We start from the raw sequence: 14,908 nt of genomic DNA, 5'->3' as shown, positions 1-14,908 counted from the left end.
GTGAGAGGCCCCATGAGTTTCCACTTGAGGCCTCTTGCACTTATCTTTTCATCTGTAGACTGAGGCTGCCTGCAGCAGCCCCTCCCCCACCTCACAAAGACTGTGGCCTGGACCATTCTCATTCCAGACTGCAGATTATCACAAATAGGATGACAATGGGCCCTGTTATAGTGCCAGCATGTGGTGTGCCTTCTCTTGAACAAACCTTGATTGCAGAAAGGGCCTGATGTCGCTTTGCAGAGTTGCACGCATACTGAAAAACTGTGAATGCACAATTGTCTCATCCTTATATAAACTTATTTTGACTTGTACTTATTTTGGCTGTCTATTTACATATATACTATTGGGCAACCTCTTCTGATATGTCTGAAAAACGTATGGTTTGTCCCAATTTTTTGTCCTGAATTTTGACTTTCTGTCCTGAATTTTTGTCCTGAATTGTGATCCTTTGTCCTGAATTTTTACACTCACCGTTTACTGTAATTTATACTTTTAGTCTGAAATGTAAACAATAAAAATGAGAAATGCAGATTTTCAAGACTGGCTCAGTGGTTTACTGGAAGAATGCTCAAAGAATGTCTGAGCCATTAGTCATGTTCATTGTTGTCATGATGAAAGGACTTTTGAATAACGTGGTTTTGTAGTTCTGTCACACAGCGTTTACTGGAGGATTACAAGCCCCTGGATCAGACACTGGCTTTGTAAAAAAGATCTTGACTTTTTGGTATTTTAAAATAGAATGAACTGTAGGATGAGTCAAAACTGTAGGATGAGTTTTCCCTCCAAGATAGTTACAAGGGTGCTAAAATCTAGATATTCCATTAAGGAAGAGTTGAAGTTTAATACTTTTCTTCTACAAGAAATGTAATCTTACTACCTTGTGGTAATTTATTTCAGAATAAGCTGATGTTATGGACACATCCACAAATGCAGAAATTAGTAAAATGACACTTTGTTAAGTTAGTTGAAAATGTGCATTTAACTGGATGCACACGAACTTACTGCTACCTTATTTTGCATAAATCTGTCTATGGTATGTAGTTGCACCATTTTGTTTCACCATTTTTGTTTGTTTTGTTGCAATTATCTTAACAACCGTTATACATTTTTTCACTGATAATGAAGTTAGAATAATATATTTAGCAGATATTTGAGGAGGTTCTTAACCACTGAATATTTTTGCCACCTTTGCAAAGGCCTCTGACTCCATATTGTGCGCGTGCCTGCGCCCCATAGGTGACTCAGAGTCAGCCTGGATGTATTTATTATGAGGCTGAGGAAAATTCCAAACAGCGTCCTGGCGTATGTGTATCTTTCCCTTTCCTGGCACTGATACCGAACCCCAAATGGCGTAACACAGGCCCACGCAGCCCACGCGGTGCGGGGGGACCTAGCTCCAAGAGGCACCCTCGGCACTGAATTCTGGCCGGGACAGCTCCTAATTAACCCCGGAGGGGGCCCCCCTAAGTGCTGTGCAGGGAGGCCCCCTCACTTTTCGTTACACCAGTGTCCCCTTCTTGCTGCCACGTCTCCATGACTATCCAAGGTACTCCCATTTTCCAGCCCCTTTTCCTTCCTGTGAGCGACAATAAGGAGCTGCCTGAGTAAGGAGAGTGAAACAGCAGCAGTAGTCAGGAAGAAAGGTAATTTAAGAAGAAAATCCACTCAGAAACTGGTGGAGTTCTAAAATACAGACTACTGGTGGTAATTCCTGCAACCAAGCTGCTGCTGGCACAGTAGTGGTAATCCCTGGCAACTTGCTAGACCTACACCAGTGGTAAAATGCTAAATGATGGTTATTTTAGGCAAACTGCAGTACCTGGCACAGTGTGCATTTTCCCTAGCACCATGTTGATCCTAGCACTATGGTGGTAATTACTGGTAAAATGCTGTCCTTTGCACAATGGTGGTAGACTCTGACAACATGTTGGCCCTGGTGAGATGTAAGTATCCCTGTCAACTTGGCGGCTGCTCGAACAGTGGTGGTCATTTCTTGTAACATGCTGATGGTATTTCCTAGCAAAATGCTGGCCAGGGCACAGTTGGGGCTATTCCTGGCAACATGCTGGCCCTAGCACAGTGATGGTAATTACTGGAACAATGCTGGCCTTGGCACAGTATTGGCAATGTCCGTCAGCATGCTTGCCCTAGCAGAATGTTTGTAATTGCTAACAAAGTGGTCTCCTTGGCACAAGGTGGTAGTTCATGGCAACAGGCTGACCCTTGGACACTGGTGGTCATTCCTAATAAACTGCTGGACTTGACATAATGAAAGTAATTTCTGACAGCATCCTAACCCTGGCACAGTGGAGGTAATATCTAGCAACATGCTGGCCTTCCCACAATGCTGGTAATCCTAAATAACATGCTGGCCCTGGTGCAAAGGAAGTAATCCCTGACAGTTTATGACTTTGGGAAAATGCTGGTAATCTCTTGCTAAATACTGGCCCTGGAACAATTATGGTAGTCCCTCACAACATGCTGGGGATGGTGCAATGGAGAAAAACCCTGATTAAATAAAAACTGGGTCTGGCACAAAGCAGATAATCCATTGCAACATGTGAGATCTGGCGCAATGGTGCTAGAGAACTGAGCCCAGGACCAGGGCACCCACCCCGTGGCTCAGACATTCAGGGGCAGCATTCATCCCCTTTATCAGTTGAGAAAGGAACACAGGACCCTGGTGAATTCGCAGACCCAGGCCTGCTGCATCCCTGGACTTGCGGACAGCGACAGTCTGTGCCATTCGAGACCGAGCCCAGATGTATGCTGAGGGCTTATCAGAGCTCTCCACAGCTCCTGTTCCAGCTCAGCACCCTATGGGGCTGGGCCAATAAGCAGGGCCGGTCTCTGCTCCTTATCCCCAACCCAGTACAGGAGCTAGAAAGCCTGCAGCCACCATGCCCTGGGCACTGGCTGTCACCCCAAACTGTGGCCTCAGGGTGCCGACCTTTAAACCTCCTAGAGCCCAAGGAGCCGAGGAAGCTTAAGCCTGGGCTACATCCACTCCCCGTGGGCCTGCCCAGGAAGCCCATTTTCCTAGACTTTTATGCCCCCACTAAGTGGAGGCTTACAGAACCATAGGGAAGGACTAAAGTTGAAGGTAGGTTGTTGTATTTGCATATTACTTAGGTTGTGTCTTGCACTTCAAATGCTATGTTCTATTTAGATTCCTTGTTGTAATGGTGTTCAATCTCTGTGGATTCTGGCGCCAGTTACCTGCTAGCCTTTATGGGAACACCAACTATTCTCTGTTGCTCGCAATAAATATTAATGATTGAATAACAAATCATTGCTGGCAGTCTATCTTCCCCTACAACAGATGGCGACGGTTGGTTAGCAGCGTGTTGAGGCACAGAGTGAGTAAGAAACTCGGTTGGTGGAAAAGAACCTTGTGTGTATAGGAAAATATTTAAAGAAGCAAGCGGTTTTAAAAGCAAAAGTAAGGATTTTTGTTGTTATTTGGAATGCGCAAGAGTTAACAGGAAAAGAAAAAGCAAGATTTATCCTTTGATGCGCTTTATGTAGAAGATCAGAAGGAAGTACAAATACGTAAATTGGAACGAGTGTGAGAAACATCAAAGTATTGTAAGCTGGTCGGAAGCAGACTGGGGACTGTATGAAAATTGTACTTGTAATACAGTTTTGTTGTCAAGTTAATCGGAAGCGTTAAAGTTAAAATATTTGAAGAACGCTAACCTTGAATTTCGGTTGAAGAAACGATGTTCTTCTGTGCGTGGTGACACTCCAGCCGACGAGTTTGCCGAAGGATCAGCGAAGGTGTGTCTACAATGATGCAATAACGTGAGGGGCGCAGCGCAGCGTGTACAGTGACATGGTATGCTGGGAGGTGTGCGCAGTGACGGAGTACGCAGCGGCCATTTTGTGGATAACAAAAGGTTGCTAAGCGATGTGGAAGAACACACCAGCAAGCAAAAGACGCGAAAGAAGAAAGATCGGAAAGCGGAAATCGCATTACTTAAAGAAAAGAGGTGAAGGAGCAACATTAACAGCGTTTACGGGAAATAACTTTGGAAACAACAAATTAAATGGAGTTAAAGCGTGTTTGAAAAGAAAGTTGTTTAAAAAAAAAGGAGTTTACAGCAGGAAAGGATTGAGCATTACTTTTGATGGGGAATTACAAATGATACTTGGACTTTTTTTATTTTTTCCAAAAAATTCAAAATACAGAAGATAACATGGTTTTTGTTTTCTATAGGGTTAGCACATATTTATTAATATTGTTAACGATATGGAGAATCATAGTGTTAAAATGACTCCATTATTTTTACAACAGAGTGGGGATCCACCTATAGAATGGGATGAATGGATCGAAATTTTTGAGAACTATATTGAGGCATTGGACGGGAAAGACTTCAGTGCTGCAAAGAAGAAAGCATTACTGTTGAGTACATTAGGTAAAGAGGGACAGCATGCATTCAAATTTTTACCAACAGGTAATAATACGGAAGTTATATGCAATTTCAAATGTGTATCTTGAGGCAAAGGCAAGGTTGAAAAAACAACATTCAAAAGAAGTGAATATTGTTATGGCTAGACACAAATTGTATACGCTGCCACAAAGACAGGACGAGACAGTTGATCAATTTGTTACACGTTTATGTGAGTTGTAGTTAAAATGTAATTTTGGAACAATTAGAGACGAGATGATAAGAGATCAACTTATTGTCCAGTGTAAGAATAAGAAAATGCAGGAGAAATTGTGGGCGGCGAAGAATCCCTCTCTTCAAAATGCTATAGATATAGCGAAAGTATGAGAGAAATGGAAAGAAAGGAGAGTTTAAAGGACAATGTATCTTGCTTAGAACAGGAAGAAGAGGTAGCTGCGATAAACAGTAGAAAGAGCAGTAAAAAAAGTGATAGAAGTATTAAGAAGTATAATGGGAGTGTTTCTAACAACTTAGATCAGTATAGGAATCAGGAAAAAATGTGCACAAGGTGTGGAATCACGTATCAGACAGCAGAATATAGACAGTGTTTTAAATTGGATAAAGAGTGTAAAAAATGTGAGAAGAAAGGACACTTTTATAAAATGTGTAAGTCTGGTAATAGAGTGAAGGTAGCTGTTGTACAAGAAGAGAGCATGTGCGTCACTTCGGGTAGTAAGGTTGAGGGTGCGGACAAGATTTTGTGTATAAGTAATGAGGCCTGGGAGAAGGATGAGACCAAAGGCAATGTTTGTTATGGGGGGGAAGGATACAGAATTAATGGTGGACTCTGGTTCATTTTGGACTATTATTCCAGAGTGGTTGTTTAAGCAAAATTGGCCTGATGTCATTTTGAAACCGAAGGATATAAATCCGAGCGGCTGTCAAGGTGAAAGGATTGATATAATTGGGTTCAGTTTAACCGATATTATTTTTCAAAGCAGAGCTGTGAAGGGTAAAGTATATGTAGCTCAATCTGGACCACCAATTTTGGGGTGGGGACACCAGTATGACCTACATATTATAATAAATCCGAGAGCGACACATCAAGTTATGGTTGTGAATGAAATTACAACTGAGTCAATTGTTGAAGGGGTGTCTTACTTATTTAAAGAAGAAATTGATGAATTGAAGGGGTATGTGCACAAGATCATGCTTAAGCCTAATGCTGTTCCTATGCAGCATAAAGTCAGGAAGGTACCTATTATAGCTAGAGGTGAAGTGAAGAAAATGTTGTGTGAGATGCAGTAGCAAGGAGTAATTGAGCAAATGGAAACGTCAAGTTGGATTTCGCCAGTGGTCATCACGACCACATCGGATGGAAAATACAGATTCTGTGTTGACTTGCGCACTTTAAACCAGAATATAATTGTGGATAATTTTCCCTTACCAAATATCATTGAATTATTTTTGTTATTGAAAGCGGGAAGATTTTTCACAAAATTGGATTTACGCAGTGCGTATCACCAAATTAAGTTGCATGATGAATCAAAGCCTTTAACAGCGTTTATCACTTCTGTGGGTGTCTTCCAATTTACGCGTATGCCATTTGGGCTGGCGTCTGCTGCTGGAGTTTTTCAGCGTATGATGGGCTCAGTTTTGGATGGGATAAAAAATCTTTTCTTTTTTCAAGATGATGATTTGTTATTTGGTGAAACAAAAGAACAGCACAATATGATCCTGAATGAAGTGTTAAACAAAATGGAGAGTGCAGGTTTGACTTTGAAGAGAGAAAAATTTAAATTTGCTGTTGAGGAGGTTGAGTATTTGGGTTATACTCTATGTACCGAAGGTGTAAAACCAAAAGGTGATCTACTAGAATCAATAAGAAAGGCGCCTACACCTGTTGATAAAGACCAATTAAGATCGTTCTTAGGACTTATAGAGTATTACGCGAAATTCGTATGCAACTTTGCAGATAAAACAGAGAAAATAAGGGAGTTGCTTAGGAAAAGATGTAAGTTTGTGTGGGCCGATGAACAAGAGAAGGTTTTCATTCATATAAAAAAAGAGATTTGTGAGGCAAAAATTCTTACTCCTTTTGACACCAAATTAAAGTCAGTTTTAACGGTTGATGCAAGTGCTGTCGGATTAGGTGCAGTTCTATCACAAGAACATTCGTCAGGTATTAAAACAGTAGCATTTGCTTTGAGATCCCTTACTAGTTCAGAGAGGAACTATTCAATAATTGAGAGGGAAGCATTGGCAGCCGCATAGGGCTGTGAGTATTTTAGGATGTACTTATGGGGATTTCAATTTAGATTGCAGACGGATCCCAAACCCTTGATAATGATTTTGTTCCCGGTTGGTGCAGGTAAGGGTTTGGCTAGGTTGGCGAGATTAGCAGCTCGAATGCAGGAATTTTTGTACAAGATAGATTATATTCCTGGATGGAAGAACAATCAGGTGGATGGCCTGTCGAGACTTCCCTTACCATGGCATGAAGTAGATAAATCTGGTGTGGAATCATTTCTGTGTAAAGGCTCGGTAGCAGCTAGAGATGAAATGGTGGGAGTGTGTACTAATGCTATTGGAAGAACACAGTCGAATGAAAGTATGGCTAGGGATGACGTGATGCACAGTGTAAAAGATTTAATTGTTAATGGCAAAAGACGTGAAAGTACTCTTGCAATTGCTGTTAGACCATATTTAAAAGTTTTAGATGAATTGTCTATTTTTGATAAAGAAGTAAACATTGTGATGAAGGATGATAAGTTTATTCCACCACATGAATTAAGATTTTTGTTGTTTAAGTTGGCGCATGAAGGACACCTGGGCCATTCTCTTGCTAAGAAAAGATTGAGAGAATATTTTTGGTGGCCCGCAATGGATCAACAAATTTCTGAATGGGTTGAGATGTGTGTGTAATATTTTGAGAGGGAAATGAGATTGAAAGTGGGCAGTCAAGTGTCCCATGGAAAAATCGATGATCCAGAATCTCCTTGGCATATGGTGTGTATGGATTTTATTGGGCCATTTAATTGTTTTGGGTTGGATTTCATATTTGCACTGGTGATGATTGATGTCACATCAAAATGGTTTATTGTGAAGTTTTGTAGGGAGATAACCACTAAGTCTACCATTAAATTAATGTCAGAAATTTTCAGAGAAGAAGGTTTCCCAGTCAAATTAATAACTGATAACGGAACTCATTTGACTGCGGATGAAATGGTGAAGTTTTTTAATTCTTGTGGGATTATACAAAGTAGAACATCTTTATATAACCCACAAGGAAATGGTATCGTGGCGAGAACGAATCGCACGGTGAAAGGTGCTATTCAAATGGCTGTATCAACTGGTGGTATTGTCAAAGATATGGTTGATGATTTGGTGTGGGCGAATCGTACCACTGAGAACAATATATCAGGGAAGGTTCCTTTCAGCATGATGAGGGAACTGCATTGGTTTGGCTAATTTGAGTAATGAAAAATCCAATAGAGATGATATCTTAGTTGAAAACAGAAATATATCAGTGAATGATTTAGTGAAAGTTAAACCTGGGCGTATTGGTAGCGGATTAACAAAACCCAGAGGTCCATTTAAAGTAAAATCTGTTCATAACAGGTTTGTAACTTTGTATAATGGTGAACATTGGAACCTAAGAAGAGTGGCATTGTACAAGAAAGGTAAAAGAAATGAGAGTGGAGAAACTTGTATGAGGGGTAAGGAAAATGTAAGTTCTGATCTTGAAAATAGTACTAATGACAATACCATGGTGTCTTTAGGAAACAGACGGGAAAATATAAATGACAGAGTTTCTAATCAGAGATACAGACGTCCTCCTAGTTATTTGCAAGATTATTTCTGTCATGATGCATGAAATCTATGTTTATCATTTGTATTATTTAGTTATTATCTTTATCTTTATTTTTACTGTTTAACATTGGTTACTTGTATGCTGTTTTGTTAGATCCTAGTTTCTTTTATATTGTGACAAAAAAAGTTTGTTGCAGTTAATGAATGAAGAGAATAGGATATGTTGTATTTGCATATTACTTAGGTTGTGTCTTGCACTTTAAATGCTATGTTCTATTTAGATTCCTTTTTGAAATGGTGTTCCATCTCTGTGGATTCTGGCGTCAGTTACCTGCTCGCCTTTATGGGAACACTACTATTCTCTGTTGCTCGCAATAAATATAAATGATTTAATAACAAATCAGTGCTGGCAGTCTATCTTCCCCTACAACATAGGTCACGCAGACCGCCATGCCATCTGGTTACCCAGAAAGGCGACCAGATGGTCCAGCATGACCCTGCGACCATATGGCTTGGGATAACCAGATCCAGCCACACCGCAGTCTGGCAATGGTGAGAGATGCCAGGCGCTCCGAGTCCGGTGCTTGGGAGCCTCCTTCCTGGGGGCTGCTCACCTCCCTGTGGATTTTGCTGTAGCAGTGGGAGGGGAGATGATTCCGACCAGGCCATCGGTCATCCTGCTGACCTGCAAGCGATTGCGACTATCTCCCTGCATCCCGGTGGGGCAGGGTGGGAGGAGGAGACCCCCGTGCCAGCCAGCATGTGATGGAGACAGTGTACCACAGGCCCGCATTCCCCCCTCCGCATCCTATGGGACTCACTACCAGGTGTGTTGGAGGAGGGTCAGTGGGTGCCTACAGACGGAGACAATATCTTGGCTCAGGGGATGACTTTCAATAGATCGCAACGAGGGAGCTGCTCTGCTACGTACGAAACCCTGACCAGAATCAGGTTGTCTACAAATGATTTAGCACCACGTGCCCCAGGAACATGCAGAGCATTGAGCACAATGGAGGCGGCTACCTTCTGTCGCTGCTCCAGTCCCCAAGTGAGTGGCTCTTCAAGGCTCAAGAGGGTGGCTATCCCGGGACAACCGAGGCTCTAGGGCACTGTGGTATCATTATGGTTTAGAAGGGATTCTAACTTAGAGCCATTCAATCATAATCCCACAGATGGTAGCATTGCCCCATTGGCTCCTCAGCCAAGCACATACACCGAATGCCTGAACGTGCAGTTTCTCACGTACTGAGCAGAATTACTATTGCAGCAACACATCATAAGTATGATAAAACGTATCTGTCTCTTGCCGGTCTAAACCCAGCTCACGTTCCCCCTTATTGGGTGAACAATCCAACGTTTGGGGAATTCTGCTTCACAATGAAAAGAAGAGCCGACATCGACGTATCAAAAAGCGACATCGCTTTGAACGCTTGGTCGCCACAAGCCAGTTATGTCTATTGTAACTTTTCCGACACCTCCTGCTTGAAACCCAAGGAGCAATAAGGATCATAAGGCCCACTTTCACGGTCTGTTAATACTGAAAATCGAGATCAAGTGAGCTTTTGCCCTTCTCCTCCCTGAGCATGCCTTTGGACACCTGTGTTATTGTTTGACAGCTTTATTGCCACAGTGAAACTCCCCACTTGCCACTGTCCCCGGAGCGGGTCATGCCTCGAGGGGCCAGATGCTTGGAGCCAGAAGCGAGAGCCCTATGGGCCTTGCCCCCGCCTCACCAGGTAAGTGAAAAAACTATAAGAGTAATGGTATTTCACTGGCAGCCCGAGGCCTCCCACTTACCCTACACCTCTCATGTCTCTTCACAGTGCCAGACTAGAGTCATGCTCAACATGGCCTTCTTTCCCCACTGATTCTGCCAAGACCATTCCCTTGGCTGTGGTTTCACTAGATAGTAGGTAGGGACAGTGGGAATCTCGTTCACCCATTCATGCGTGTCACTAATTAGATGATGAGGCATTTGTCTATTTTTGTACCACAATGCAGTGGTTCATTCTGGTTTATTATTGCTCCCATCAGTATCAAATCGGTCTTGCTTCTAACAATACAACATTCATTCATTCAGGAGCACAGCCACACTTAAAGCTGTCCTCACTGAACTGGTATCATGTATAGGCTCCAGTACTATTCTAACAATTTTCATAAATTGTCTACGAGCAGTCCTGAGAAATATAAAGTATAATTAGCAGGACATCAATAATCAATGTTTGATATGTACTGAATTTGTGTAGGAATTTATTTGACCTATTCTTCATTCAACGCATTTCAATAGTCATGATGTACACTTCTAAATCTAAATTGTTACACACACAGCTATAAAAATACACATCTATAATAATTCTACAAAATACACATCTATAAAGTACATTGTCAACAATATAAATTCAAACTGTTAAAATTTTTAAATATGTTTTATAATAATGAAATATGTGTGCCGCTAAATAGTGTACATCTAAGCATTTAGCTTCACATTTAATTGTCCATGAATACTTGGCACATTTTAAGGGTGTCCATTAAAGTTGTCAGGTAACTATTCTTCTTGAATAGGAAAGACATTTGTAAACCTAAATCAGCCAGAGCAACATCATTACACTGAGGCCAATTAACCTGACATCCTACAATAATGCCATGAATTTTTCCAGTTTTACAGTTGGTGAAGTCTTTGTTTTGCTGTGATAAATCCTGATAATATTTAACTTCACTCTCAAATGCTAGCTCAAGGGAATTCTGTGAGTTTTTATAACAAATTGAAAAATCAATCACTACAGCAGTACTATCTTTGGTAAATACTACAATTGGTTTTTGTAGTTCACCTTGACTGTTTTGGACATGACGTGCCCTATATGTCATCCAACCCCACCTTTGAGCAATTCCAATTTTTTATTATGCCTTTTTATCCTTATGCCCTTGGTTTTAGGACATGCACTTGAAATGTGAGAACTAGTTTCACAAACATTTCTACAGTATCTGCACATAGCAAATGTTCAAATTCTTCCTCTAGTGATGGTTTCTCTGGTATACAAAACATTTGCTCTTAACATCAGTGCAGCTATGTAATGTTTTTCCTTGATTTGTTATGCTTGCTGATCCAGAAATGTGAGGTTGGATTGTTTGCTAAATAGTTAATACCATCATCTTAGACTTGGATATTGGCCCACTTCTTAAATTCCTATTTTCTCCAATCATCTGTTGCTAATACATTCAAAAACATAACTTTACTGTCTAAAATGTTGAGTTTGTGTGTTGTGATGATGTTATCATGTTTTCATTTATTATTTCCCTACATGCATGTTGGGATGAGCTATGTACGAATCTGGTGCTTCTCTTAGGTACAGTAAACTATAAATTTTGTTTAGTCCGATTGTAGTACTTGGCTTTAGTACACTGAGACCCCCATATGCTCTTTTCGAATAGAGAAAGCCATTGCATGTGTATGCAGGCAGGTGTAGAGCCCAATTGGTAAGAACCTCATTCATTTTGTTGTTACTTGTATGGCTGGTGTGTGGATCAAAGTTCAATCTGCCGTATCTCTCACTGTCTCCGGTCACCCCAGCCCAACTGCCTCAACCCTTAGAGCAAATACTTATCCTGAAGTTATGGATCTGACTTGTCGACTTCCCTTATCTACATTGTTCCAACATGCCAGAGGCTGTTCACCTTGGAGACCTGCTGCGGATATGAGTATGGCCTCGAATATTCAAGGACCAGAAAGAAGTCACCGGATGCCACCGGAACTGGGACGCTTTCCAAGAATCGGGCCCCTCTCGTGGGGCAAACCCATTCCAGGAAGAAAAGAGAACTGTCCAGGGAGCTTCCGCTGGCTTCTCCGGGATTGTTTGCATTACCACACTGGATGCCACTAGGGCATCCATCTCCACCAGTATGGGGATCCGAACCCGACTCCCTTTCGATGGCCCATGGGCAATAGAGGCCATCACCCGTTATGTTATGTTGTTGTGCTATTGCAATTTATATGGAGCACTTATACACTTGGGGGACTTGGAGCTTACCGGTTCAACACACTATGCAAGGATTCTAGTTTTAAAAAAGCCATTTCTTGAGTTGTTTTCTAAAGACGAGAAGGGTGGGAGACATCCTGAGATGTGATGGAAGGGAGTTCCACTGCTTGATGTTGTTGTAGCTGAAACTCCTACCACTCCAGTTCGACTTTTTAATTCTAGGGGTGGTCATCAGGCTGGCGTTAGCTGATCGCGGAGGTCTATTTGGGGAGTACCAGCTAAAAATGTCCCAGAGAAATTTTGGACATTCTCTATGCAGTGCCTTGAATGCAATGCAGAGAGCTTTCAATTTGACACGTTGGCAGACAGGAAGCCAATGCATGTCCTGAATACCTGTCCTGACTGATGTTTAGGAGTATCCAGCATTTTGTATTACCTGCAGCCTCCTGAGTAGGCTGGCTTGATGGTTGATATATAGACCATTGCAATAGTTTAATTTAGATAACACTAACAAAGTCATAACTGTGTTTCTGGAATTTTTAGGAAGAAACTGAAGGATTTTTCTTATATTTTTGATGGGGAGATACGAAGAAGACACAACCTAAGAAACCTGGGACTTAAGTTTTTCATCTATAATAACATCAGGATTCTTAGCTTTGGCTACTGGTGTAGGAGGAGGACCCAGAGTGTCTGGCCACCAAGCTGGGACCAAGGTGGAAAAAGATTACCAAACAAAACCATTCCAGTTTTTCTTGAGTTTAACTTCAAGAAGTGCCTACTCATCCAGTTGCTCAGGAGGATCATACAAATATGTAGTTTATGGGAATGATTAAAATCCTTGTCTACTGTCGAAATTACCAACTGGGTTTCGTTGGGATAGGAGGTGGGAATCAAATTAAAGCTCCTGATCAGTGGGGCAAGTTCAGAGACATATATATATATATATATGGGGGCTCAACGAGGAGCCCTGAGGAACTCCACAGGGCAGGACAAAGAGGGCTGACTTAAATTTGGCTAGGTGTATCTTTTGAGTTCTGCCTGATAAAAATGTTGTTAGAAGGGAAAGGGCCTTTTCCTTCATACCTATGGTTTTTAGAAGTTAGACCAAAAAAACATGGTTCCCCGTATCAAACTCTGCGGATAGGTCAAGCAGAATGAGAGCTGCCGACCCTCCTCCATCCATTGTAGTGTGAATTTCTTCCTGAACGGTGCTTGCCCATCTCTTAGGACTGACTGACCAGTGTTTAACTGCTGTTCAGATGGAACCCTTCTCCACTTAGGCCTACAAAGTTCTTGTTTGAATATTTGCTTCTATGACCAAGATTTGCACATGCAGCAGCTCCACTCAGGTCCTCGCCCTGGGCATCCCGGTGCACTGCAGCAGCCCTCCTACTCGTCTGAACTTTCAGTGCCAGAGATGGCCAGGTACAGACCCAATGCTCCAGTGCCTTCCATTTTCAGGGCCAGATGATTCAGCAGGTGAGTTGTTACACACTCCGTAGCGGATTCTGACTTCCATGGGCACCGTCCTGCTGTCTATATCAACCAGCGCCTTTTCTTGGGTCTGATGATCGTCAGCATTGGGCACCTTAACCAGGCATTCTGTTCATCCTACAGTGCCTGTTCTGCTTACCAGAAGTGACCCACTTGGCACTTGCATTCAATGCCCAGGTCCAAGCCTGCAAGCCGGGCTTCTTCCACATTTAAAGTTTGAGAATAGTTTGAGATTGTTTTAGCCCCAATCATATAATCATTTGCCTAACCAGATAAAACTGGGGGCTCTGAGCGCCAGCTATCCTAAATGAAACTTCAGAGGGAACTAAATACTAGATGGTTCGATTCGTTTTTCACTCCTATATGCAGGTCAGACAACCAATTTGCACATCTGGACTACTACGAACCTCCACCAGAGTTTCCTCTGTGTTCGACATAGTTCACCATCTTTTGGAACCTATCACATACGCTCATGCTCAACCTCCCCGATGGAGCAGCAAGAAGGGGCAGTGGTGTGTCTTCTGCTGGCTGCACTGCAGTATTCCACCTCAGCCGGCGCCCGCCGGCCCTCACCTTCATTGCACCACAGGGTTTTGCTCAGCTGTCTGACTCGAGCATGTGTTAGACTCCTTGGTCTGTGTTTCAAGATGGAATAGGATGGGTAACCAACATCGCTGCAAACTCCTTGAGCCTTGTGTGGTTCTACCCACCCAGTGGAGCAACGTGGTAAGGGAGCACTGAGCGCAGTCCACCCCAGACGACAGTCGTGACTGGAGCAGAGGACCCAGTCCCCCTTCCCACCCCAGCGTGCCCGAGGGGTGGTAGGAACGGATGCCAGGGGAGGGTGGGGAGGTAGTCGAATCTCCCTCATGTCCATCTTTTAATTCCTAGAAAGCCACGTAGGGGCAGCCACCTTAGAATGTTTTTAAAGCAAAAATAAGGATTTAAAGATTTCTGTCCTTGTGTGTGCATGTTTATGGTACAGGCAGATATATCAGGGGGCCTAATGGGTGTTTTTTTTCAAATATACATTATTATTAGTTTACTTTTTCAAGATGTCTGACAGACATTTTTCTATAGTATTATAACAAAGATCAACTTTAACGCCAGTACTTCTGCACCTGAATATTATAGGTGAGACCAATTCACTTCGCCAATGATTGTTTTACAAAGAAGAGCTTCGGCTCAGCATTGATCATATGTTAGAGAATATTGTGCCATAGTGTATCTTTGTTT

General features: G+C 42.3%; 2 pseudogenes; both read right to left on the bottom strand.

Moving 5' to 3' along the window:
• Positions 1-9,073: 9,073 nt before the first annotated feature.
• On the bottom strand, positions 9,074-11,856 carry LOC147701221 (28S ribosomal RNA; annotated as a pseudogene).
• A 3-nt stretch (positions 11,857-11,859) lies between these two features.
• Positions 11,860-14,307, bottom strand: LOC147701220 (28S ribosomal RNA; annotated as a pseudogene).
• Positions 14,308-14,908: the final 601 nt, after the last annotated feature.

The sequence above is a fragment of the Lissotriton vulgaris genome, chromosome 7, assembly GCF_964263255.1.
Source record: "Lissotriton vulgaris chromosome 7, aLisVul1.2, whole genome shotgun sequence".
Taxonomy (NCBI): Eukaryota; Metazoa; Chordata; class Amphibia; order Caudata; family Salamandridae; genus Lissotriton; species Lissotriton vulgaris.
Note: the sequence above shows the minus strand (reverse complement) of the source record. Positions and strands in the feature narration are given on the sequence as shown.